Here is a 24,452-nt window from a genome sequence, read left to right as displayed (position 1 = left end):
GTTACTGTCTTCATAAACATGTCTGTCTGCCAAGACTGACGAACCAGCTATGATCTTACAGTATTCTGTTCTGTCGAGAACAGTTATTGTCTTCATATATATAGTTAAAGGCTACCCAGCCATTGACCTTCGTCTGTGTGAATGCGCACAGGTTGACCAAACTCTTGCGGGAATCGCCAAAGCGTGCGCGATTAATGAGAGAATGGGCAAATGTCTATAAAGTACATTACATATGTAGAATTGTGGACAGTTGGGAATGTGAGTCTCACAGGAAGCGTGCAAGGGATAAGTCCCTGCAGTCTCGCTATTTATCTGTGTCCTAGGCGACTCAGATGGATAGAGCATCTGCCATGTAAGCAGGCGATCCCAGGTTCGAGCCCCGGTCAGGGCACACATTTTCAGCTGTCCACATCGAGGTATATCAACAACACCTGTCTGCAGCTGAGGGTTTCAGTTAGTCATCATTTATTTCAGTGAAAAGCTGCACGGTCATAAACAGTATTCTGTTCTGTTGAGAACAGTTACTGTCTTCATAAACATGTCTGTCTGCAAAGACTGACGAACCAGCTATGATCTTACAGTCAAACCACTTCCCCCGCCATCCAAGTTAGGTGTGATCCGATGATCTCCAAAGTGCTTCGTCTGCAACTGTTTAGCAACTGTTTACTATTCTGCTGGTTATTAACTCTTGTGAAATAATGGAATGATAGCATGCTAATGAGAGGTGCTTTAATATGAAACGCAAGTAAATACACTGTTTACTTTGTCTGATATTAATAACAAGAGTATCATTTTGGAGCGCAGCTTCCGAATGCTGCAGTCAGTCACAAAGTAGGACAGCTATTTTGGCGGTCTTTCTCACGATATCCTTAATTAACAAACAATTTGTCATCGGTACCTCACACCACATTATGTCATCTTGCCACTGCTGCCTTCTCAACTGCTCTACAAAGTTTCTTGTACCGGAATATGATGACTGCTTAGCCAGAAATGTTACAACTGAAACTGATGATGCTTTACAGAGATGGCATGAAAGTATGTATCATCAAAATAAACGCTGTGAGTATCAGTTTTTGAAAGATCGTGGTATCGAGGCAACGACTGATGGCAGCTTTTGTGAGGGGAGCATCTGTGGTAAACATTACCGATTGGCGTTTAGTGAAAGAGTTCTTAAATCCAGTAAAGCTGTAGAATTAATTTATACAGATATTTGTGGAACAATGGGAGAAAATTATTTTCAGGTTTATCGATACATTGCGTTTTAAAGATGATGTTCCCAGTTCCAGGATAACATACTGCTTGTAACACAAAGCTACCACTGTTCTTTAAAAAGATCAAGACTCAACTGATGTTATTCTGAAAGGATTATGTCCAGACAGTGGCAACGAGTTCCACAATAAAGATGTAAGTAAATTTGCTGATTCCACTAGACTGTAACATTCAATTACTGCACCATATCCCACTCAGCAGAATGGAATTTCTGCACTGGCAAATACTTACCAAAAGCATTGTGTGATGTGGCAATATAGGCTGCAACATACAGTTTCAATCAAATTGATCCAACATAAATTAAAGGTAAAAGTCCAATGGAGTTATTTTTTAAGAAAGGAGGTTATTTTGATAATTAGGTGAATTGGAAATTAAATACTGTGCTTGGATGTCCACATAAAATGAAATAAGTCTAATGCTATACATTAAAAAAGGCATGGCTTAGGATATGATGATCATGAGTATTGCGTATATTCTCCCGAAAAAAGGGTGTTGGTGTGTGTGTGTGTGAGTGTGTGTGTGTGTGTGTGTGTGTGTGTGTGTGTGTGTGTGTGTGTGTGCAGAGATGTGAAATTCAAATAAAAATAATTATAGGAATCACTTACTGTAAAGACCGAATGGGTTGTTGATATGTCAGATGTAGATTTTGGTTTTAGAGAGGATGGTCAGTATCAACCATGACATAGCTACAACTGACGAAAGTCTCAGCAACAATATGTATGACACTGATGGACACACTGATAGGAACTTGAAAGCTAGATATGAAGACAAAGGAAGCCATAATTTCTGTGAATGTCGAAATTTGTGAAGATCTGGCCCATCAGTCGAAAATGAGGCTTCTTTATGAGACACCAAAGAATTATAAAGAAGCAACATAGTCAGAAAGTTATGAAGAAAGGAAGAAAGCGATGTAGGAAGAAATGAATGCTCTGAAGAAGAATAAAACAAGGGATTAAATTAGATTAGATTAATACTTGTTTTATGGATCATGAATACGACACTTCGTAATGATGTGGAATGTGTCAGGTTAATGAAAGATGTCTGTACACGATATTACATTACACAAAATATTGCATGACACTAATGTTTAAGTAAGTTTTTTCCCTTCCTTAATTTATATCTAAAAATTCAGCCAATGAGTAGAAGGAGTTGTCATCTAGAAATTCTTCTAATTTATTTTTAAATGTTGGTTGACTATCTGTCAGGCTATTGATGCTGTTTGGTAGGTGACCAAAGACTTTTGTGGCAGCATAATTTACCCCTTTCTGTGCCACAGTCAGATTTAACCCTGCATAGTGAAGATCATCCTTTCTCCTGGTGTTATAACTATTACTTTTGAACTGGGTTGGATTATTAACAACAAATTACATAAGTGAATATATATGTACTGTGAGGTTACTGTGAGAATCCCCAGATCCTTAAATAGATGTCTGCAGGATGACCGTGGGTGGGCTCCAGCAATTATTCTGATTACACGTTTTTGAGCAATGAATACTTTTCTACTCAACGATGAATTACCCCAGAATATGATGCCATACGAAAGCAGTGAATGAAACAGGCATAGTAAGCTAATTTACTGAGATTCTTATCACCAAAATTTGTAATAACCCTAATAGCATACATAGCTGAACTCAGACATTTCAGCAGACCATCAATGTGTTGCTTCCAGTTTAACCTCTCATCAATGGACACACCTAAAAATTTTGAAAATACTACCTTAGCTACAGACTTCTGTTCAAAGTCTATATTTATTACTGGAGTTGTGCCATTTACTGTACAGAACTGTATATACTGTATTTTATCAAAATGTAAAGAGAGGCCGTTTGCTGAGAACCACTTAATAATTTTGTGAAAAACATCTTTTACAATTACATCACTTAGTTCTTGGTTTTTGGATGTTATTACTATACTTGTATCATCAGCAAAAAGAACTAACTTTGCATCTTCATCAATATGGAATGGTAAGTCATTAATGTGTATCAAGAACAGTAAAGGACTTAAGACCGAACCCTGTGGGACCACGTACTTGATAGCCCCCCAGTTTGAGGAATCAGCTGTTGTTTTAACATTACATGAACCATTTATTTCAAATTTCTGAATTCTTCCAGTTAAGTATGAATTAAATCTAGTTTGCAAATCTAAAACAAACAAGTTGATAACAAACAGTATCAACCATGACATAGCTACAACTGACGAAAGTCTCAGCAACCATATGTATGACACTGATGGACACACTGATAGGAACTTGAAAGCTAGATATGAAGACAAAGGAAGCCATAATTTCTGTGAATGTCAAAATTTGTGCAGATCTGGCCCATCAGTCATTCAAAATGGATGGGGTGTTGTTAAAAAGTTCAACACAAATAATGAAGTGATTCGATGTTGGGCTAGATTAGTGAGTTTTAGAATAGATCATGTTAACACATTTAGCCCTTTAGATAGATCTGACATGATGAAAGGACTGCTGATGTTGCAATTCGACATCATTAGTGTACAAGGTTGTTTGATGTAAAGACAGCATTTCTCAATGTTATTTTGAAGGAGACAATCTATATGTATTAACAAAGGGGTTTTGATTATGGTGCACTGAAGAGTCTGTGTGTTTTGAAGTAAGCATCAAAATGCCATTATGAATGGCTTGTTAAATGTCAAACAGAATGTAATTAATGGGAGAGCTGTTCAGATCGATGTATATTCTTTGGTGACAATCTGGTATTATCGTTTTACGTTGATGATGGATTGGCTATAGCCTCTAATGATGCAACAGCTAAGTTTATTGAACAGTAGGGTAAATATATTCAGATAACTGTTATGAAGGGATGATTACTTTCTGGGTTTAAAAACCCAGGAATTCGACAATATATTCATGTAAATCAGTTTGCATAGTATTTGAAGAGAATATTAGATAAATGTTGTATGCTGGTCGCAAACCCAATATCTTCATTAGTTGAAACGGAGTGGATAGTGGACGGCAAAAGGTTTGAGAAGAATAAGGACTGTGATACTGAAACTTATAGTGACACTCACCATAGCGGCGAAAATTCACAAAATAATCAATCTGTGGATTCTACAGTAGTTTCAGCGAGTTCCAGTGATGTGGGAAAGTAAATTACAGCTCTTTCTTCAATGGAGGCAGAATATGTGCCTGTAAGTGGAACTTTCAAGTCGCTTGTTTGGTCATAAAGTTACTTTCTGCTCCACCACACATATATCATCATGGGATAATGTGAAAGCATCAGTGTATATTAAGTGTTGTTATAAATTTGAATAATTAATCTCCGAATATCGTCAATTGTTACAGGAACTTCTTGTGTTGACTTCAGTGTGACGTTGGTTATGCTTTTTGGTTTTAACATCTTCTTTGTGCAGTGTAGGGCTTCTGTGATCTTGTAAATAAATGTTTCGTTTAAATAGTAAGATATTCTCCACCTGCATACAGCCATCTCAAGACGCCAAGCACAACGAACCATATGATGCAACCCTTCCTAGAACTTTAATTCATATTTGATGCTAACAAATTTCTCTCTTTCAGAAATACTTACCTTGTTATTGTCTGTCAGCATGTTATATTCTCTCTACTTTAGTCATTGGTAGCTATTTTTGAGGCCAAATTTCAATACTCACCAAATACTGTTAGTTCCTCATTACCTATCTCTCTCAGCATCACCTCATTTAAAAGGAAACGTCTAAGTTCTTATTTCTTGTCACTGAAATTTAATTCCCTTTCCAAATTAATCCCTACTTTCGATTACTGCTTGTTCAGTATATGAATAAACTGAATGATATGGAGGACTGATTATAAGCTTGTTCCATTCTCTACTCAAATAGTGCTTCTCTTTCATATCCTTAGATTGTTTTAAATACAGTCTCATTTCTGAACATGTTGTAGACAACCTTTAGCACATTATATTTCGCCATACTACCTTCATAATTGCATAGAGTGAAATCTAGTTAACAATGTCACGATCTTTCTCTATACCCACAAATTTGACAAATGTCGATTAGACTTTCTTCACATTGTCTTTGACATTAAATGCCAAATATATCTGACTTCTTACTAACAGCACCAGAGGAAACAATGATCTGTATTACCTTGTGTAAATCCAACTTTGGCACAGAAAGGGGTAAAATATGCAGCTATAAAACTATAATTTTATTTGATTTTATTCATATCTGGTCCTGCCAAATTACATTCTGTACAAAATTTTTACTATAATGTACGACAAGTCAAAGAAACGCTGTTATATGAGGAAAAACAAGCAATACAATAAACTATATACATCCTGGGTATATAATATTATATTCAAAGTTTCAAGAGAAATGATAATGCTGTAGATAATATACATACAATATATACATTACTACATACATTAAAGTATCATACTTTGAGATTATTTATAACATTATAGGTAAATGACAATACTCACATATAAGAAATAGGAAGCAACTAACAAAAACAATTCACTCAATGAATAATTACGAAGAACTACATCACACAACACTTGAGAGATACTCATTCCCACACAGCTACCCACCTCCAAAATGTGGAGCGCTAGGAATACAGGTGGATTTGAATTTGATAACTCTAACTGCTCTTGTGTGAACCATACATGATGACTGGGCGAGTTGAATGTTCTCATGCGAGGGAGTTGTGAGTTGGTTCGTCGTTTACCGACTATGTGGGTGCAAGAAGGATGTCCCTGTGTCCTCCCATATTGCTCACCTCATTGTCTGAAGCTGAAGCCAGCATGACCCACGCTACTTTCATTCTGCCCACTAATACTTTGCTACCCTTCCCGTTTTGCAGATTCTCAAATGTGTGTTCACTTCACCACAAAGCCTGGTAGAGACCTGTGTACAGGGTATCAGAGATGTCCATCCAGAGCCTGTGTGCAGCTTGATGTGTGAACGGCCTGTCAGTGGGTTGTGCAGTGTGTGAGCATGATGTGCAGTGTGTAATATCTAAACAACTACCTCCCAATATCACACCGTTTCCTTTTTTACATTATTAATTTCTATGAATGTTTTCTTTTCCTCATCAGTTATAAGAAAATTGTATATTTCTGCAAAGTACAGTAAAGATAGGCTTTTAGAATTATCTTTGTAACAGAAGAGCAATGCCTGAAAAACATTCAAATTTTTAACAACTTTTGTTTAAATCTCACTTAAGAGTACATATGTTTTAGATCTCACACAAAAAGGACTTGTAATTTTTAACCATGCATCAACAATGTGTGTAGTAAGGGTTATGTGTGTATAAAAATGCAAGGAAAAATGTATATTAAGACTTACCGTATTCACAAGAATATTTTTATTTATTACAGCAATATTTGTTCACAATTTTTTCTGTAATCATAGGAAGAGGCAGTAACTTTTTCCATCTTGCAAGACATCTTAAAATATATATGTGCTAATCATCAAGATTTAGTGGATGAACTGTATGATCAGCAACCACAAAAAATTAGAAGACCAAGTTTGCTGAAAAATCAGACAGTCTAAAAATCTACATCGACAGAGTAAGAAAAGTTATCATAGATACATTATTCATTTTTGCGCCTTCAGTATTTGTTCGTTGCATTGCATTTTTATTACATTGCGTGGAAGACTGTTCATGGCACCAATTCAGTCTCAACAAGAATTCATACTTTAATTCCAGTAATGCATGTAGTAATTATCTCTCATTACGTAAATTTCATGCTAATCCATACTCTTTGTGTTGGCTGTTGGGCTACCTCCCAGCACGGTTATTCCAAAATCGACCAATAGACCAACACAGCAGCTGGTGCTTTTCGAATCATTGCCAGGTGGTCCCAAATCCTCTGTACCAACAGGGGTAGTCTGTTTGGTCTGTCAGTGGGACATAGGTGAGAAACTCTGGTTGGGATCCTTAACGGCTCACCATATGTCTTAGCTACTGAAGCACCTATATCAGCCTCATAATCTGTCCATAACCCAACAGTACCAGAGGGAGCGCTTTCGTTCAGCTTTCTTGGAGCACATGAGAGCTGCTTTCAGCATATGATACCCCATCTCTCCACCATACCATTGCTGGCTGGGTGGTAACTGGTTGTGTAGTGGTCCTGAAATCCACAGACATTAGCCAGCTCACTGAACAGGGTATATTTCCACTGTCTTCTCTGGTCTGCCATAATGTGTGAGAGACAGTCGAAGCATGCCAACCAGCATGTGATGAATGCCTTAGGGACCATCTTAGCTGATATGTCTAGTGTGTGCTGTCAGCAGAGTGCCAACTTTAGAACGTGTCCTCCATAAATTCTAATCCAGACTGTCTGTCAGCAATGTGGAACTGGTATGATATTACCATGCATTTCTGTTAAACTAAAAAAGAATCTGCAACAAACCATACAAATGCTGGATTGGTCCTGCTTTTGTGTGTTATACTCAGCCCTAATTGAACAGCACTGTCAGGGGGGTCAATATGGTGGCTACTTTGTCAGTCATAGGTTTGATTCGTGTTGAAGTTATTGGTAGGCAGATCTTTACAAGGCACGGCCTGCATCTCAGTAGGAAAAGGAACGATGAACTGGCCAGGAATACAGCAACATTTTAAAGTGGGGCACTGAAATCCATGAGAGTACCTCGTTTTTAGTCTGACATCAGTGTCCAATGATTCAACACTGAATAAAATCAAGCTTAATGAGCAGCTCGGAAACGTGGGTACTGGAGATGTTAAAATATCACAAAATTCCCCACACAGTGAAAAACAGTGTTAATATATCACAAGATTCTCGTAAAAGTACAGTGAGAAATAATGTAGGTATACTTCATCAGAACATCAGGGGATTAAAAGACTAAGCAGGTGAGCTTCTTATTTGTTTAGAAGAGCTAGAAACTGAGAGTGGAATAGATGTACTATACCTATCTCATCATATAATCAGAGATATGGAAAAGGTAAGTGTAACTGTATATAAACTTCGAGCATACACAAGTACAGACACTGTGGAGAGAGGAGGAGCTGTCATATGTGTTAAAATTTAGAAACGAAAAAAAAATTGTCTAGGGAGACATATACAGGTAGAAGCATGTGCCTTTGAGCTTAAACTAAATAATGTTAGTATTATAATGGTAACTGTTTAGAAGTCCCCCATTGCGAAATTCTCAGTTATTTCTAAAAATACTGGTTGTTTAGTGGTCCTGGAATCCACAGAGCTTAGTCATCTCACTGAACAGGGTGGATTTCGACTGTCGTCCCTGCTCTGCCCTAATGTGTGGGGGACAGTCGAAGCATGCCCACCAGCATGTGATGAATGCAGGGAAGCAAATTGCAAATTATCGTTTGTGGGGATTTCAATACAGATTTTCTGAAAGAGTCTGATAGAAAGCTTCACCTTGAAGTATTACTTGATTCTTTCAATTTGACATCAGTTATTGGTCTTTCTATCCCGGTAGAAAAGGAAAGCAGCACACTGATAGATACTGTTTTTATAGACCAAAATAAATTTAATTAACTAAAACCTTTTCCTGTTAAAATGGTCTTTCTGATCATGATGCACGGCTAATTACAGTATATGACATAGGTCAATACAGTAATGCAAAACAGTCCTATGAATAGTGGAGTCAATTAACAATTTAATAACTGCAAAATTCAGGGAAAGTTTGCAGCAGTTAGAGAGGTATGAGTTCTACAGGGAAATTGATACTAATATAAAATTTAACCTATTTCATGATACCATGTACATTTGAAAACATTTTCCCTAAGAAAACAGTGAAACATGGTTCTAAGAAACCATCTAAAGAGCCATGACTTACTAAAGGGATGAAGAAAAGCCTTGTAAACAGAAAAGGGAAATTCATCTTATAGGTAGGAATAATGATGCAGAAATAGTAAAGATCATAAAAACTACTGCATTCCATTAAAAAATTAATTAAAAAATCCAGAAGTATGTGTGTTGTGCCTGAGATTATCATCTCTGATAATAAAGTTAAAGAATATGGAATATTTTTAAAAGGGAGACAGGGCAACAGGGAGTACAGCAAGACTGTATTTCTATCAAAATCAACGAGGAATTTGCTAACAAAAAACAAAAAGTAGAAAATATTTTTAGTAATAAATTTTTAAGGGTTGTAGTAAATAGGATACAGCAGTTAATTAGAATAAGCAAGGTGGTTTATAAGAGAGGCAATAGATATGAAGTTCGTTAACACTGAAATTCAACCCACCTCTTCTGCTGAAATTAGGAAAATAAGAAATCAAAGTCAAAAGCAAAAGCTCACAGAGAAATGATGGCATTTCTAGCTGCCAACTAAAAGCTCGCACCCAACAGAGAAGTAGTATTTGGTGCTAACAATTACTCCCCAGTCTCATTTAGACAGCTTTATCCAAAATTCTTGAAAAAGTAATGAATTCATGAGTAGCTTCACACATTTGTAAAATCGAAGTACTAACAAAATGTCAGTTTGATTTTCAGAAAGTCTTTTCAACTGAAAATGCTTTGTATGTCTTCATTGATCAAATATCAGATAGTCTAATAACTGAACATCACACATTGGGATTTTTGTGATCCCTCATGTGTGAATCACAAAATTCTTCTAGAAAAGCTTAAGTAGTGGTAAGAGTGGGACACTGCACAATTGGTTTAACTCATATTGAACTGGAAGAATGTAGAAAGTTGAAATTATCAGTACAGATAGTCTGCAAAAATTAGCAGTGTCTTCTAACTGCAGAAGTATATTCATGACTTGGCACCCTATAGTCATGAAGGTGCAATGCCAGTTCTTTCTGAAGATGATACAAGTATAGTAGTTACACCCAACAAACAAAAATTAGGTGAGGAAATTGTAAATAATGACTTTCATACAATAGTTAAGTGGTTCTCTGCAAATGGACTCTCACTAAATTTCGAGAAAACACAGAAAATAAAGTTCTGTACGGTAAATGGCACAACACCTTTGATAAATATAGACTCTGAAGAGAAGTCTGTTGTTATGTCAGAATACTGAGAAATTCTGGATGCGTGCATTGATGAGAAATAACACATTGATGATATCCTGAAACACTTAGGTGCAGCTACCTATACTATTAGGGTTATTGGATATTTTGTTGATAAACATATCAGTAAATTAGCCTAATATGCCTATTTTCATTGATTACTTTTATATGGCATCATATTTTGGGGTAATTCTTCATTAAAATAAAAAGTATTCATTGCACAAAAGCTTGTAATCATAATAACAGCTGGACCTAACAGAAGATCACTTTGCAGACACTTATTTAAAGAAATCAAGATCTTCACATTATCTCTGTAATACATATATTCGCTTATGAAATTTGTTATTAGTAACCCAGCTCACTTCAAAAATAATAGCAAAGTGCATAGCTACAATACTAGAAGAAGGGATGATCTTCGCTGTTCTGGATACAATCTGACTTTGGCAGAGAAAGGGTTGAATCGTGCTACTACAAAAATCTTTGTCCATTAACTAAATAGCATTAGAAATCGGACAGATAACCAGCCAGCATGTAAAAACAAATTAAAAGAATTTCTAAATGGCAATTCCTTCTACTCGGTAGATGAATGTTTAGATATGAAGTAGTAACTGTAAAAAAACGTTTATAAAGGATTACACTGTGTAAAGAAAACTTAAATTAAATTGACACATTCTACATCATAACGAAATGCCATATTCATGATCTATTGAACAAGTATTAATGTAACATAATGGTGACTGTTTGCGAGGACAGCTGATTCTGCAGTCTCTACAGGTACATTAATATTACACTTGTTGTGCCTTGGTAATTTAGGGTTAAATTCTAGTGACACTCATATTCACTGTCTCAAGCACATGACATTTTAAGGATGAATGTGTGAGAGCGGAAATGTGTCTATTGTGCCATGGTTTATGTGTGTGCAGGATGGGCATGTGTTATCAGAAGATTACAGTTGTGGCCGTCTATCGGCGCTGACAAGTGGTGGCCACACCTGCCTTGGAAGAAGGAGTAATCAAGGACTACTCTTTGGCAGTGAAGTAGTAGTGACTGTTGGGAACAAATGAAATATGTTTTTTATCTAGAGACTCATATACTCTGGTCTTTGACTTGCTAGGAGCAAGAACTGTTTTGACAAGTGTTATTAAAACCGAAAGAGACTCTAATGGTATATGTTAAGTACTAATGTTTTCCAGATGGGGGTGATTTACGAGACTTGAAAGAGCATGTGGAACTTGTGTAGTGGTCTTATTGTGAAGAAAAACATATAGCGGAGTTGATATAAAAGTATTCTGAGAGTAATGAATCATGTCAAGGGTAAAGAAGTAGTTGAATAATATTTCCCTAACCAGCACATAATCTTCGGAAAAGAAACATTGTGAAGGTCGACGCAGCCCTCTGTCCTGAGAAGAAGCTCACAATACATAAGTCACCTGCAAGAGACATGTGAGTCTTGCACCCCAGTACCACACAGTCTCCGGTCGTCAGGGAAACGTTAGACACTTTGGTCTAGAAACTATTACAAGGTGGTGTTTTAAATGCCACCGGCACCACTTGGAGGTGCCACACACTGTGTCGCCTATTGTGCACCTTTCTTGCCATTTTGGTAATCACACAGTATCGCTCACTTTGTGCCTGAGACCTAAACTGTGATACCAACAGATGGCCAATGAGGCATCTTAAGCTTGAGTGTGGTCCTGAACTGGAGGATTAGTAGAATGTTTTGCCTATATCCATCTATCTGAACCCATCTGAAGCTCCAGTGTCTGCAATTGGTTGGCCATCTTTTCCAGCACAGTTTGTAAATCTTTATGAGATCAAGTCCTGCACAGAATTCGCCCCAATGACGCTGTTGGACAACAATGCATATGTTCTTCTGATGTCTCCAGTTGCTGACTGTTATGTGGAGCATCATTATCCAGTGGCGCTGCAGCCACTACACCTGCTGAGTAGAATTTGCTGTGTGCACGATAAGCTATCCACAACAACTTATCCAATAGCTGTTTCTCTCGTGCTATCAAGATTAACTACACTGTGGAGGCAGCTGATGTTTCCACATGTGGAGTAGCAACTCTTCAGGGACCACACTAACTTCCACTATAGCCTGAAAGTGTCTCCAGAATTCCAGAGGGATTCTGTCACCTCTTCACTCATGATATAGCACCTGTTTGAGCTTTTGTTCATGTGACTTGGTGCAACAAGTGATCAATGCCGTCTTGAGTGCTTGATAGGTTGGTGTGGAACTTGCAGGAGAATATCAGTAACCACAGCAGTTGCCCTCTTGTCTAAATTACTGTCAAAGTAAATTGTTTCCCGTCATGTGTGATCTTCTGTTGGGCGAAAATCATGAACTGAATCTCATATTGAGCAGATGAAAACAATAGGGCCCTTTACTGTCACCAAGCCGCAGATGACATGAATGAGACATCTGGCAAATGGCATGCAATGTGTGGGACATGGAGGAAACTGGTGGAGTTCGTAAGCTTGCTGTAGCCAATCTCTCATCACACATCATGTAGAAACTTCCAGAACTTCACTCTCTCACTGTAACTACTGGATCTCCTCACTGCTCGTAAATAACAATTTAACTGTGTCTTCCATAATTATAAAAAGTAATGCGAAACGTGACCTCAAAATAATGCAAAAAGCGACCATGCTTTTTGTGCCTGAACTATGTCCATCTCAGACACACCAGTTATACAGGCAAATTACTATACCCCCATACTGGATATCTCAACCATATTGAATCACAAAGCAACTATGAACAACAACTCACTCAAGGAACAATTTAGTTAATCATTTGCACAACACAAAGATTATACACTGCACTTCACTTGGGGAGTTACTTATTCGCACAATATAATACAAATTTTACAAAACTTATAGCTCTAGAAATTCATTTAAATTATTTGCCGTATGGTTTAGAAGAAATTGTTCCAGTTTCCTCTTGAATGCATTGGAGTTGGCAATGTCCTTTTTTAGATTTGATAGGAGATTAATGTAAATTTTTATTCCATACTGGATAGTCTCTTTTCGAACCATACTGTGTGTTACTGAATCTTTGTGACGACATTGCTTCTGCCCTTGATTGTGATTGTTAGTATCACAGTTAATTTGGAAAAGTTCATTGTTGTTGATTACGGCATCATCACTTTGTAGATGTACTGATGTGTGATTGTCAATATCTCAAGGGTCTTGAATAGGTGGCTGTAGGATGTCCAATTTGTAATAACACACATCAATCTCACAAATTCTTTTTGTACTCTAAAAACATTTTCACTTTTGCAGCATTTTTCGAGTATATTATAAGAGATTGGAGAGTGGCTGTATGCAATATACTGTGATATTATTATTGCCCTGTTAACATAGTCTGAAATAACTCTTAGTGCAAAGTATGCTTATCTTAGTTCCTTGAGCAGGTGAGCAATATATTCATTCTATCTTAATTTCTCATCTGAAACTGCTTTAAATTTTCTTTTAATGATTTTATTCTAGACTATTTGTCTTTTAATGTCTGCATATTTGTGTCATTTTTTCAGCTGTAATCAGTGTGTGGATTTCACGGCATGGCTCTAAATACCTCTATCATCAAGAAACATTTCTATATTTGCCTTGTTATTTCTTAATGATGGTAAGCCATGAATGTACACTATGATGAGAAGCTCAGGGACCGAGCCTTGTGGAACACTGAACTTAATAGTTCTCTACTTTGATTTTATTGTTTCACCTGCACCTAATAGTGCAACACTTTGTTTCCTGATAAGTAAGTGAGATTCTAGTGAAGCTAGTGATTGATCTTTGATACTATAGTGTGGGAGTTTTTGTACTCATGTTTCACACATTCAAAGACTTAGGGGGTCACAGGATAAATTCTGCAGCTCAGTTGATCCAGAATTTTTTAAAGAGCCTCAATATTGCTCCCTCTGAGGACAGTCCTTTGTGAAAGCCAGTCCGGTATGGGATCGGTAAGCCACTTTTGTATTATAAATGTTTTCAGTATGTTGCAGCTTACAGCTCTCAAATATGAAGTAAAGACTTTTTCAACGTTTAACATCAAAACTACTATTTATGTACTAGCTGACTAGTTTCACGTTTTGTCCGTTTTCATATGACACCTTCATTATCCTTCGTTATGTGATCTGTGTGACATTGAAATTTTATATGCAATGGATAATTTGTCTAAATTGGCTTATTCCATGTATCAAGCTGGCTTGGCATACAGTGTAATCCAGTAATATCAGAAAATTGAGTCCGCCTTGACGCAAAACACCTTTCTATTCGTTTATTTCTTTATTCTCCGAAACTAGTTTTCGGCGACAAATTTCATCATCATCAGTGTTTTTTTTTTTAATCTAAAACGGGTAGAAAGTAGCATGGTTATACAAAAACATTAGCACATTATTACGTTTGTATAACTATGCTATTTTCTGCACGTTTTAGATTAAAAAACCACTGATGTGGTGATATTTGTCGCCGAAACTAGTTTGGGAGAATAAAGAAATAAACGAATTACGAGGTGTTTTGCATCATGGCGGACTCAGTTTTCTGATATTACTGTTTTTCTATGCAAACGCGGACCAAACGGAAGAGTTCCAAGGTAAAATGGTTCAAGTGTCTCTGAGCACTGTGGGACTTAACATCTGTGGTCATCAGTCCCATAGAACATAGAACTACTTAAACCTAACTAACCTAAGGACATCACACACATCCATGCCCGAGGCAAGATTCGAACCTGCGACTGTAGCAGTCGCGCGGTTCCGGATTGAGCGCCTTAACCGCGAGACCACCGCGGCTTGCGTTCCAAGATAAAATCACAGTGTAAGCCAATGAGAATAACTTCTCCATTGCATATAAAATATCGTCTCACATAGATTACTTCGTCCTGGAGAATGAAAGTGGCCAGTAAATAAGTAGCAGCTGTCGTGTTAAACACTTCCATCATTTGGTGTTAGGTGTTCATATGCCTATTGCACACCTTAATATTTAAATATTTTTAAAGAACTGGTAGCAGAGAGTCAGGCCATTATTTAAATAGTACGTGTTTCTCACCATCTTCCTGTATTGTCATTTTTGTAGCACATTTTAATCTGCAATCTACCAAGAAAAAAAAAATGCCTGACAGATAACGAAAATGTTACCAAATGTTGGTTAAAGAGCTTTTTGCTTAACTCCTCCTACACCTTAGAGAAATTATTTAGTAGGGATAAATAGTCATTAAAAAATAAGCCTCTTAATGCCCAGTATATAACCAAATAAATATTTTTATTTTTTTAGGTAGTTCTACGTAGGTTCATTTGTACTGTTGACACGGTACACCTGAAAAAGTTTACCGTGATTTTGATACATGGAAGAATTAACAAACTAACTAAGTGGATGTTCTAATTTTGACACATTTCCCATTTTGTTTATACGTGTTGCTGATTATTATGACGATCGGATCAGGTGCAAGAAGATTCTTCAACAGTTAGGAATAGTTAGAAATGAACTGAAGACACTTAGGAGGACAGCATTTACAGTGGAATAGCTTTGCGGTAGCTGCAACGTGTTTGTCAATTGTGAAACAGACAACAAACTATACGTTGCACAATCAAGAACTTGACATGAAGCATTATCTAACTTATTACTGAAAAATTCTGAATAATTCGATTGTATAGTAAGGTTAATTGTTATTCTTCACGAATCCTATCGCCAAAGATCAAAGATACATCATATGTCCTAAAATGCGGATAAGATTTGTCATAGAAAGATTATTGCACCAATTTGAGATCGATTTGAATAAATATAACATATGCTTTCTACGAACATGGGGCTAATAAAAATAAAATTTGGTCATTTGAATGTGTAATATAAAGTAACCTTTAGTGGTCCTTGAGGTACTGGTATTGTTGATGTTCGAAAATCAGAACCACCAATGAGGACGAAATGTAGTGCAGAAAGAGGTTGTAGGTAAATAAATAAACCCGTTGTTTGCCCCGCAGAAGTGAATAAAATTCTCTGTAACTCGAATTTCAGGGGTCGTTTGAGAGAAAAATCGTGTTCTGTGCAACAAAATTCGTGAAACAATTCCAAAAAACTTAATTTTGATTCGATACGTTCGCAGTTACCTCTGTCACAAATGAAGGAACTTTTAGAGTAAATGATGCCTGTATCAGTGTTGAGTTTTAATAAGTGTATTTTTAGAATATAAGCTTTCCACGAAAAACAACTAATTAAGCCATTTTACTTGCTTACAGAAGGAATTTGCACGTTTTAAAGGCTTCATACAGATTAATGCGCGGTAGCCATTTTGATGAAATTTTATGACAATTGTTCCGTTCCACTAGAAAACGGGAAATTTCTTTTATTATGGTGTTTGAAAATACAGTAAAATGTTACGTCTTAAACCATTAGTGTGTTTATATCTCAAGATTGTAGCATAATCAATTCGATTCTTATCAACCGAATATCCTCGTAAGTATCATCGCGTATATATTACAGTACATTTTATGTTTCCTGGAAGAACAAATCATGTTTGCTGAGGAATACAATGTTGTGGCGTATATTTTTTCAAATACAGCGAAGTCACTGGATCCGTAGAAAGCTGATGTTAGTTTATGTCCAGTTTCCCGCGTTTACTGTGGTAACATGACTATGTGCGTAGTGCACTTAACCTAACATTATCAGGAAACGTACGCGCTGGCTGTTTTTGTTGTTACTTCTGCCAACGGAGAACAGGTATGTTGTTATGGGTCACACTACTCAGGCAAAGTCTTTATCTGTCACCTATGAAATAAGTAGAGTGAATGTTTATGATTTGAAGCGGTCTGTGTTTATTTTGAGGAGCCTTTGTTCTTGTACGCAATTAACGTGATTTGAGCTCGTCTGTACATAATGTTAGCCAGTTTACTTTGTGATAAGTGATTCTTTTCTTGGAATAAGCTCATTAACTTTTCATCCGTATCAATTCTATGTCAGGATTCACTGGCGTATTTACAAAATGAGTAGTTGTTTACATTATGTGTTTTTGTTACATACAAGCATTGCTACCTGTTAGTCGAGTTAAATATACAATGTTGACAAACAGCAATAGGATATGTGAAGAATTATATGAGAGCTTTTTATTGCAAATGTATATGTTTTGAAATTAGGACCTACTCACTGTTGCTGGTTTTTGAAATGCTTAAAACTTTAGTGTGGATTGCTTTAATTAGCCAAACAAAGCTGTTGAAGTACTGCAGTGTTTTTCGGTGCGGTTTGCTTTGTCATTGTGTAAATGATTTAGAACTGCTGAGGTTATGTGACTGTACTCTTTAAGTACATATAATTGGACAGGAAATAATACATTAGTGTGTGGTACATCTCGAATTTGTGTGTGTGTGTGTGTGTGTGTGTGTGTGTGTGTGTGTGTGTGTGTGTACACCAAAACGATAAGAGATACAATGTTGCCCAAAGTTTATGTAATATTTCTCTGTGTATGTTTTGTTAAGTAGAGGGTTTTACATAAACAGTTCAGGATCAACTGGAACAATTTGCTAAGTAAATCGCTTCAATTTTATTCAGAATTCACTGTTTTTTGCCCAGATGTTTTTATTTAATTCACAGTATGTGGCTTGTGTAGTACAAAGTAAGAGAGCAAGGTAAAGTCATAAAACCTATATTACGTAATGGATGAGTATTTTGATACATATGATGTATGTATAGCATATGTAAACTATAAAAACTGCAAGAGTGTTGGGGAGGGCACCACATAAACTTTTCCTTTTAAGTACCTGTAAATGTGATATTTGACACAAGACACATACACAAGGAAGTATGGTAGCTTCAGGTAATTATCAGTCAGGTAAATTTAGAGTAATTAACAAATTGCTCACCAACCCCACAGGAATCTGATTTTTTTGGTCAAATAATTTTTATTTTCTGTCAGAACTTTCTTTTTCATGTAGTTATGTGTACATCAAATCAAATTATTTTCCTGGTGTGTTTACAGCAACATCAGTTTAGGAATGTAGCCAAAAAAATTAAAAAACATCTTCTAGTTTAATTTTCTGTTGTAATTTAGGATCAACAGTGGCTAAATTTTCGGTGGAGTTATCAGTATACATTGAACATTCTTCAAGCTAGAAAGAAAATTTCTAGACATTAGCATGGTAGAGAAAGGAATTTTGAAAAACTGAATAGGTTTGATATGCTGTGGGGTAATTTTAAGGCAGTGTATTGTTTGTGATGCTACAAGACAATTAAGTTTTGTTTTAAGCAAAAAATCACAGTAGTAAAAATCTCACAAACATACAATCAAGGAAGGTAAATCCTACCTAGAGACCAGGTACACTACACACAGTGTAAGTGTTGAAAGTTTCATCAGGATGTATGGGCTAAAGAGGAACTCAAAATCATCCCAAAGGACAAGGAGATGGCATGGCTGGAAAGAAGACAGTTATTCCAGAATATGAAGAAGTGGAACTAGCAAACTCACCTTGATGCACAGCCAAATTGGAATTTGGACTGACAGAAGAAGCAGTGAAAGCTGCAATAAAAATGTGATTGAGCAAAGCATTCATACTGTTTCACCAATAACTGGCTAGTGGAAGACTCATTACAAATCTTTAAAAACATGATGATTTGATGGGGAAGAAACCAGAACCCTCACACCAAGCTGAAAATGATGTCACAAATCTATTATTCATAATTTACAATGTTTATGATTAGATGAAAAGGAGTGGAGCAGTTTGCTGTAAAACATGATTGAAATGTGTTTATATTCTTTATGAGACTAGTTTCTGCCTAAATCCATCTGAAACAAAAGAAAGACCTCATGGAAATTGAAAAGAGGCTTTTAAAATAATTAGGAAAGGGTAGATATTGGTGGCCATTAAAAAAACAAGTGAAAATTGTTGTAGAAGCCTTCTTATGTTTTGGGCGTATCAAGGGAGTGTCATGTAGACCATTTCATGCGAAATCCATTGATGATATGAATTACTTTTACTGTAATATTAAAAAGTATTACAAGGAGTCTTTTAAACCTGAGAAATGTAAAACTGTAGTTCAGAAATCATATTTTTGTTTAAAATTGACATTAGATGGCTGCACACACCATGGGATTCTGAAAAACAATGTTATTTTTGTAGAGGCATCAGTTGTGACTTACACCCCTGTAAAAATAAAGATTCAAGAGCATTGATGATCATGTGTGTGTCATTTAATACTTTTTACTTGCACTTCTTGACGACATTACAGTAGAGTTCCCAAGAAAACAGTCCGCTACACTTGTTTTGACTGTTGCATATTGTTTTCTTCACTGTACTTCCAGTTAAATGTACATTGCGCTGTAGGTTGGCAATTTATCAATTATTTGTAATACAAAGTCTCCTTCTTAGAGTTATATTAATGTTGAGGAGCAATGTTGTAATTCAGTAAGTGAATAAATAGTAAACAACTGGAATATTCTGGAGGCAATAATATCAAAATTGCAAGGATAAGTGCAGGCTCTGTGAATCATCTAGGGAAAAGTATCCAGAAAGAAAATGTAGACTGTCCATGAGGAAAGGTTCCAATTAAGTCTGTTTCAGTCAAGGAATTAGAAAAACTACAACATTATCTACTTACCTTTCTATGAAGAAATTTGAAGTGGTTTGTAAAGAACAGTAGCCAATACAATGACGGAATGGGCCATCAAAAACTTATTAATATTGTAACACGGTGCATTACTATTGTGAAGTGTAGAACTGTAGGTGTTATATAGTGTGCAGTCAGGATAATGTTAATGCAAATAAAAAGAAGTGTAAGATTTCAGTATCTTTCACATTTATTTTTTTAAAATGGCATCAGTTTCCAGCATTTAATGAATTATTACCATTATAAATTCGAGTACTTGAAGGACATTCACATTTGCATCATATAAAACAAAATACCAGTAAAGATGTCCATGTAAAGTTATTACACAGTTTAATAAGTTGTTCTCAATTTGCGAGGAATGTGTATCAGTTGACTTACAACCATTTAAAAATATATGATGCGATTATTGAATAAATTCCCCAACATATTGTTTTGGTAGTACAAATTTGTCTTTCAGTTACCCCTTTGGTACTCATACCTGTCCTTTAAATAATCCATGAAGCAGTTGTCTGGAAATTACCCTGTGCATATCTGAAATTTACTCCATTCCTTGGGGTAGTTTCCAGTCACCATTTTATTTTTAATTTAGTACAATATGTGAGATAATGAAATTTTCTGCAGATACTGCTTAGTCATATGAGTATATCTCAAAAGAAAGTGTTGACAAACAGTAGGTATTGGAATAAATTGTAGGAAAAGCTGCATTTTTGTATGGAAATCACCCCAAGCTACACTCTATTTAGTATGACACAACCATTAAAATCACTGTTAATTGGAGACATGGAGATTGTTGATAAAAGATGTGAGGGAATGGTGATGCTGTCTGAGTGATCAGCTTGATTATCCTGCTACTCTACACACTATTCCCAGCTTCTAATCATTCATATCATCTTCTGCTACTGCAATAATTGCATATTATGTTGTATAAGAAATGGAATTGGAGGGTTTACTTGTGGGAGAATGTGAAGGAAATACTTAAAAACTTAAAATGACATTTGCTTGTAGATTGAAATAAAGTGCCCCATCACAATTGTCTACTTGCAAAGCTTCAAGAATCACCATGAAGTGAGGAAACTAGGAATATATTACAACTCCCTATGAATATATCACATAGGGGAGGAAGACAAGATTAGGTTAATTGCAGTGTACACAGAGGCATTTTTAGTAGTCATGCTTTCCACACTTTGTATGCGTATGAAACAGGAAGAAACCCTTATACATGGTACGATAAGAAGCTCCCACTTCCATAAACTTCACACTGGTTTGCATAGTATGACTGTAGGCGTAAATTTGTGCCCCCAAGTTCTTTTGTATGAATTCATTAGTGAATGTTTTACAGACTGAGCTACAGTGTACTGATTTGTGTTAAACTTTCTACTTGGTATACATGTTACGTACTCTTAATGTCTTACTTTGTTAATTGTATTTGCAATCCATTTGGTTTGCATACAGGAGACAAGTCAGATATTTTTAATACAGTTACAGTGAGTTTTACATTAATAAATAATAGCATTACAGTAAATAATAACAGATTAGATATAGATAAGTTTTTCGTTCCATAGATCCGTGCTGAGGAGATCCTCGTGGATGTGGAACATGTAAAAAAAAAAAAATTTAAGCTGAAATAGCAATACTAATAGTATGAATATATACAATACATCATTTGTTTCTATTAAAAAAATTGTCAATGGAGTAGAAGGAGTTGGCCACTAGTAAGTCTTTCGGGCTCCTTTTAAACTGATCTTTATTTGTAACTCAATTTTTATGCTTGCTGGTAAATTGTTGAAAATGAGTGTTGCTAAGTAGTGGACCCCTTTTTGAAGTAAAGTAAGTGCTTTTAAGTCCTTGTGCAGATCATTTTTGTTCCTGGTATTGTATGTATGAAATGAGCTGTTTGTTGGAAAAAGAGAGATTATTTAGGACAAATTTCATTAAGGAGTAAATATACTGAGAGGCAGCAGTTAGTATACCCAGTTCTTTGAAGAGGTTTCTACAGGACGTCCATGAATTTACTCCACAAGTAATACATATTACATGCTTTTGGACTCTGAAAGCTTTTGTTTGATTTGAAGAGTTACCCCAAAATATTATACTGTATGGCGTTATAGAATAAAAGTAGGCAAAGTATGCAAGCTTTTTAATTTTTATGTCACCTATGTCTGCTAACACTCGAATTCCAAATGCAGATTTGTTAAGGTGTTTCTTCAGTTCTGTGGAGTGCTCCTTCCAACTGAATGTATTGTCAAGTTGTAATCCCAGGAATTTAAGACTGTCAACCTCTTCTATCTGCTCTTCTTCATACTTAATGCACATGCTAGGTGGAAACCTCTTACAGGTTCTGAATTGCATATAGTGAGTCTTTCCAAAGTGAGTTGGCATTAAACCATTTATTAATATCCAGGAAAATATCATTAGCATGTCTTTCAAGAACTACACTCTACATACTATTTCTTGCAGTACTTGTGTCATCTGCGAACAAAATGAACTCTGCTTCTGGCAGTGTAACTGATGTGAAATCATTAATGTACACAAGAAAAATCAGTGGCCCTAAGATGGATCTTTGTGGGAAACCAGATGTAATTTTTTCCCATTCTGATGATGACTGATGACTTAATTCACTAGTCCCTTGCACTGACACCCTTTGTTTCCTGTTAGCGAGGTGTGACTTGAACCATTTTGCAGCACTGCCCGTGACACCATAGAATTCTATTTTATTTAAAAGGATGTTGTGGTTCACACAATCAAATGCCTTTGACAAATCACAGAAAATACCTGCTGCTTGTAATTTGTTGTTTAATGAATTAAGTACATTTTCACTGTAGGTGTAAATAGCCTTCTCGATATCATGACCCTTCAGAAATTCAAACTGTGTTCTTGATAATATGTTATTTGTGATCAGATGGTTGATAAGCTGCCGGTACATCACCTTTTCTAAAATTTTTGAAAATGCTGGCAAAAGTGAAATCGGTCTGTAGTTTGATGGTATCTCTTTATCCCCTTTCTGGAATAGAGGCTTAATATCTGCATATTTTAGCCAGTCAGGAAATGTTCCAGTTATAATTGACTGGTTACACAAGTAACTTAGAATTGTATTAAACTCACAAGAACATGCCTTAATTAACTTTGTTGATATTTCATCATAACCCCTAGAATGCTTTGTTTTTAAAGATTTTATTATGGAAGTTATTTCTTTTGGTAAAGCGAGTGACATATTCATGTACCTGAAGCTATTCGTAAAGGCTAGTTTCAGATATTCAAGGGCATTATTTACTGATCCTGACAATCCCATTCTATCAGTAACGGATATAAAGTAACTGTTAAATAGATTTGCCACACTATGTCCGTCGGTTGCTAATGTTTCATCTATCTTTAATGCTATTTGCTCCTGTTCGTTTCTGGTTCTACCAGTCTTCTCTTTCACTGTATCCCATATTGTTTTTATTCTGTTCCCTGACAGTGCTATCTTCTTCTCATAGTGCATTTGTTTAGATGTCTGAATTATTTTTTTAAAAATATTTTACAGTATTCCTTGTATTTAGCTAAATCATCAGCATTGGAACTATTCTTGGTCGACAGATATATTTTCCTTTTTGTCTTACAGGAAGTCTTTATTCCTTGTGTAATCCATGGTTTTATTATAGACTTCTGTTTAATTTGAGTAACTTTTAGAGGAAAACAGTTTTCAAACATGGTACTAATATTGTTCATGAATGTGTTATATTTTTCATTCATGTCATGAGCACTGTAAACATTTTTCCAGTTCGTATATTTGAGCAGTTTTTTAAAACACTCAATTTTTGGTTGTTTGACTACTCTCCTGTACTCAGATTTAGCAGACTTTATAATCTGCTTAGAGCTCACATCTAAAACAAGGAGCTGCATGTCATGATCTGACAGTCCATTTATTACAGGTTTTATGATACGATTTTTGTTCCTTTGATTTGTCTATAAAAATGTTATCAATGGCTGTCCTTGAGGATTTAGTGGTCCTAGTTGGAAAGTTTACAGTGTGAAATAGATTGAAAGACAACATTATAAACTGCAGTAAATGTTTACTGGAAGATTGCATTAGAAAATCTGTATTAAAGTCACCAGCAATCAAAATTTCTTTGTTTCTTCCTGTTAAATAACACAAAAGAGCTTCTAGATGATTCATGAATAGATTATAATTTCTTGCAGGTGCTCAGTAAATAGTTACATATGATGTAAATAAAATAGAAAGAAACTTCCACATGGGAAAAATATATTAAAAACAAATATTCCAAGACTTATCAAGCGGGAAAGCGCCAGTAGACAGGCACAATAAAATAACACACACACACACACACACACACACACACACACACACAAAATTTCGAGCTTTCGCAACCGGCGGCTGCTTTGCCAGGAAAGAGGGAAGGAAAAGGAAAGATGAAACGATGTGGGTTTTAAGGGAGAGGGTAAGGAGTCATTCCAATCCTGGGAGTGGAAAGACTTACCTTAGGGGAAAAAAGGATAGGTATATACTCGCGCATGCACACACACACACACACACACACACACACACACACACACATATAATTAGTGAAGCAGGCAAAAAGGAATACAAATGTCTCAAAAATGAGATCAACAGGAAGTGCAAAATGGCTAAGCAGGCATGGCTAGA

General features: G+C 36.0%; 1 protein-coding gene across 3 annotated transcripts in view; it reads left to right on the top strand.

The window, feature by feature from the left end:
- The first annotated feature begins 16,107 nt into the window (after positions 1-16,107).
- LOC126366012 (INO80 complex subunit D-like) overlaps positions 16,108-24,452 on the top strand; it is a 156,957-nt gene continuing 148,612 nt past the window's right edge. The window contains exons 1-3 of one of the 3 annotated variants that reach the window (XM_050008864.1): positions 16,108-16,348; positions 16,450-16,666; positions 16,773-16,930. The gene's annotated coding sequence lies outside the window, so the exon portion shown is untranslated. Of the gene's footprint in view, positions 16,667-16,772; positions 16,931-24,452 lie in introns of all 3 variants that reach the window. The other 2 variants (XM_050008865.1, XM_050008863.1) reach the window with 2 other exon arrangements.

Source organism: Schistocerca gregaria, chromosome 4 (genome assembly GCF_023897955.1).
Source record: "Schistocerca gregaria isolate iqSchGreg1 chromosome 4, iqSchGreg1.2, whole genome shotgun sequence".
Lineage (NCBI taxonomy): Eukaryota > Metazoa > Arthropoda > Insecta > Orthoptera > Acrididae > Schistocerca > Schistocerca gregaria.
The sequence above is the reverse complement of the archived record's forward strand: the minus strand, read 5'-3'. Positions and strand labels throughout refer to the sequence as shown.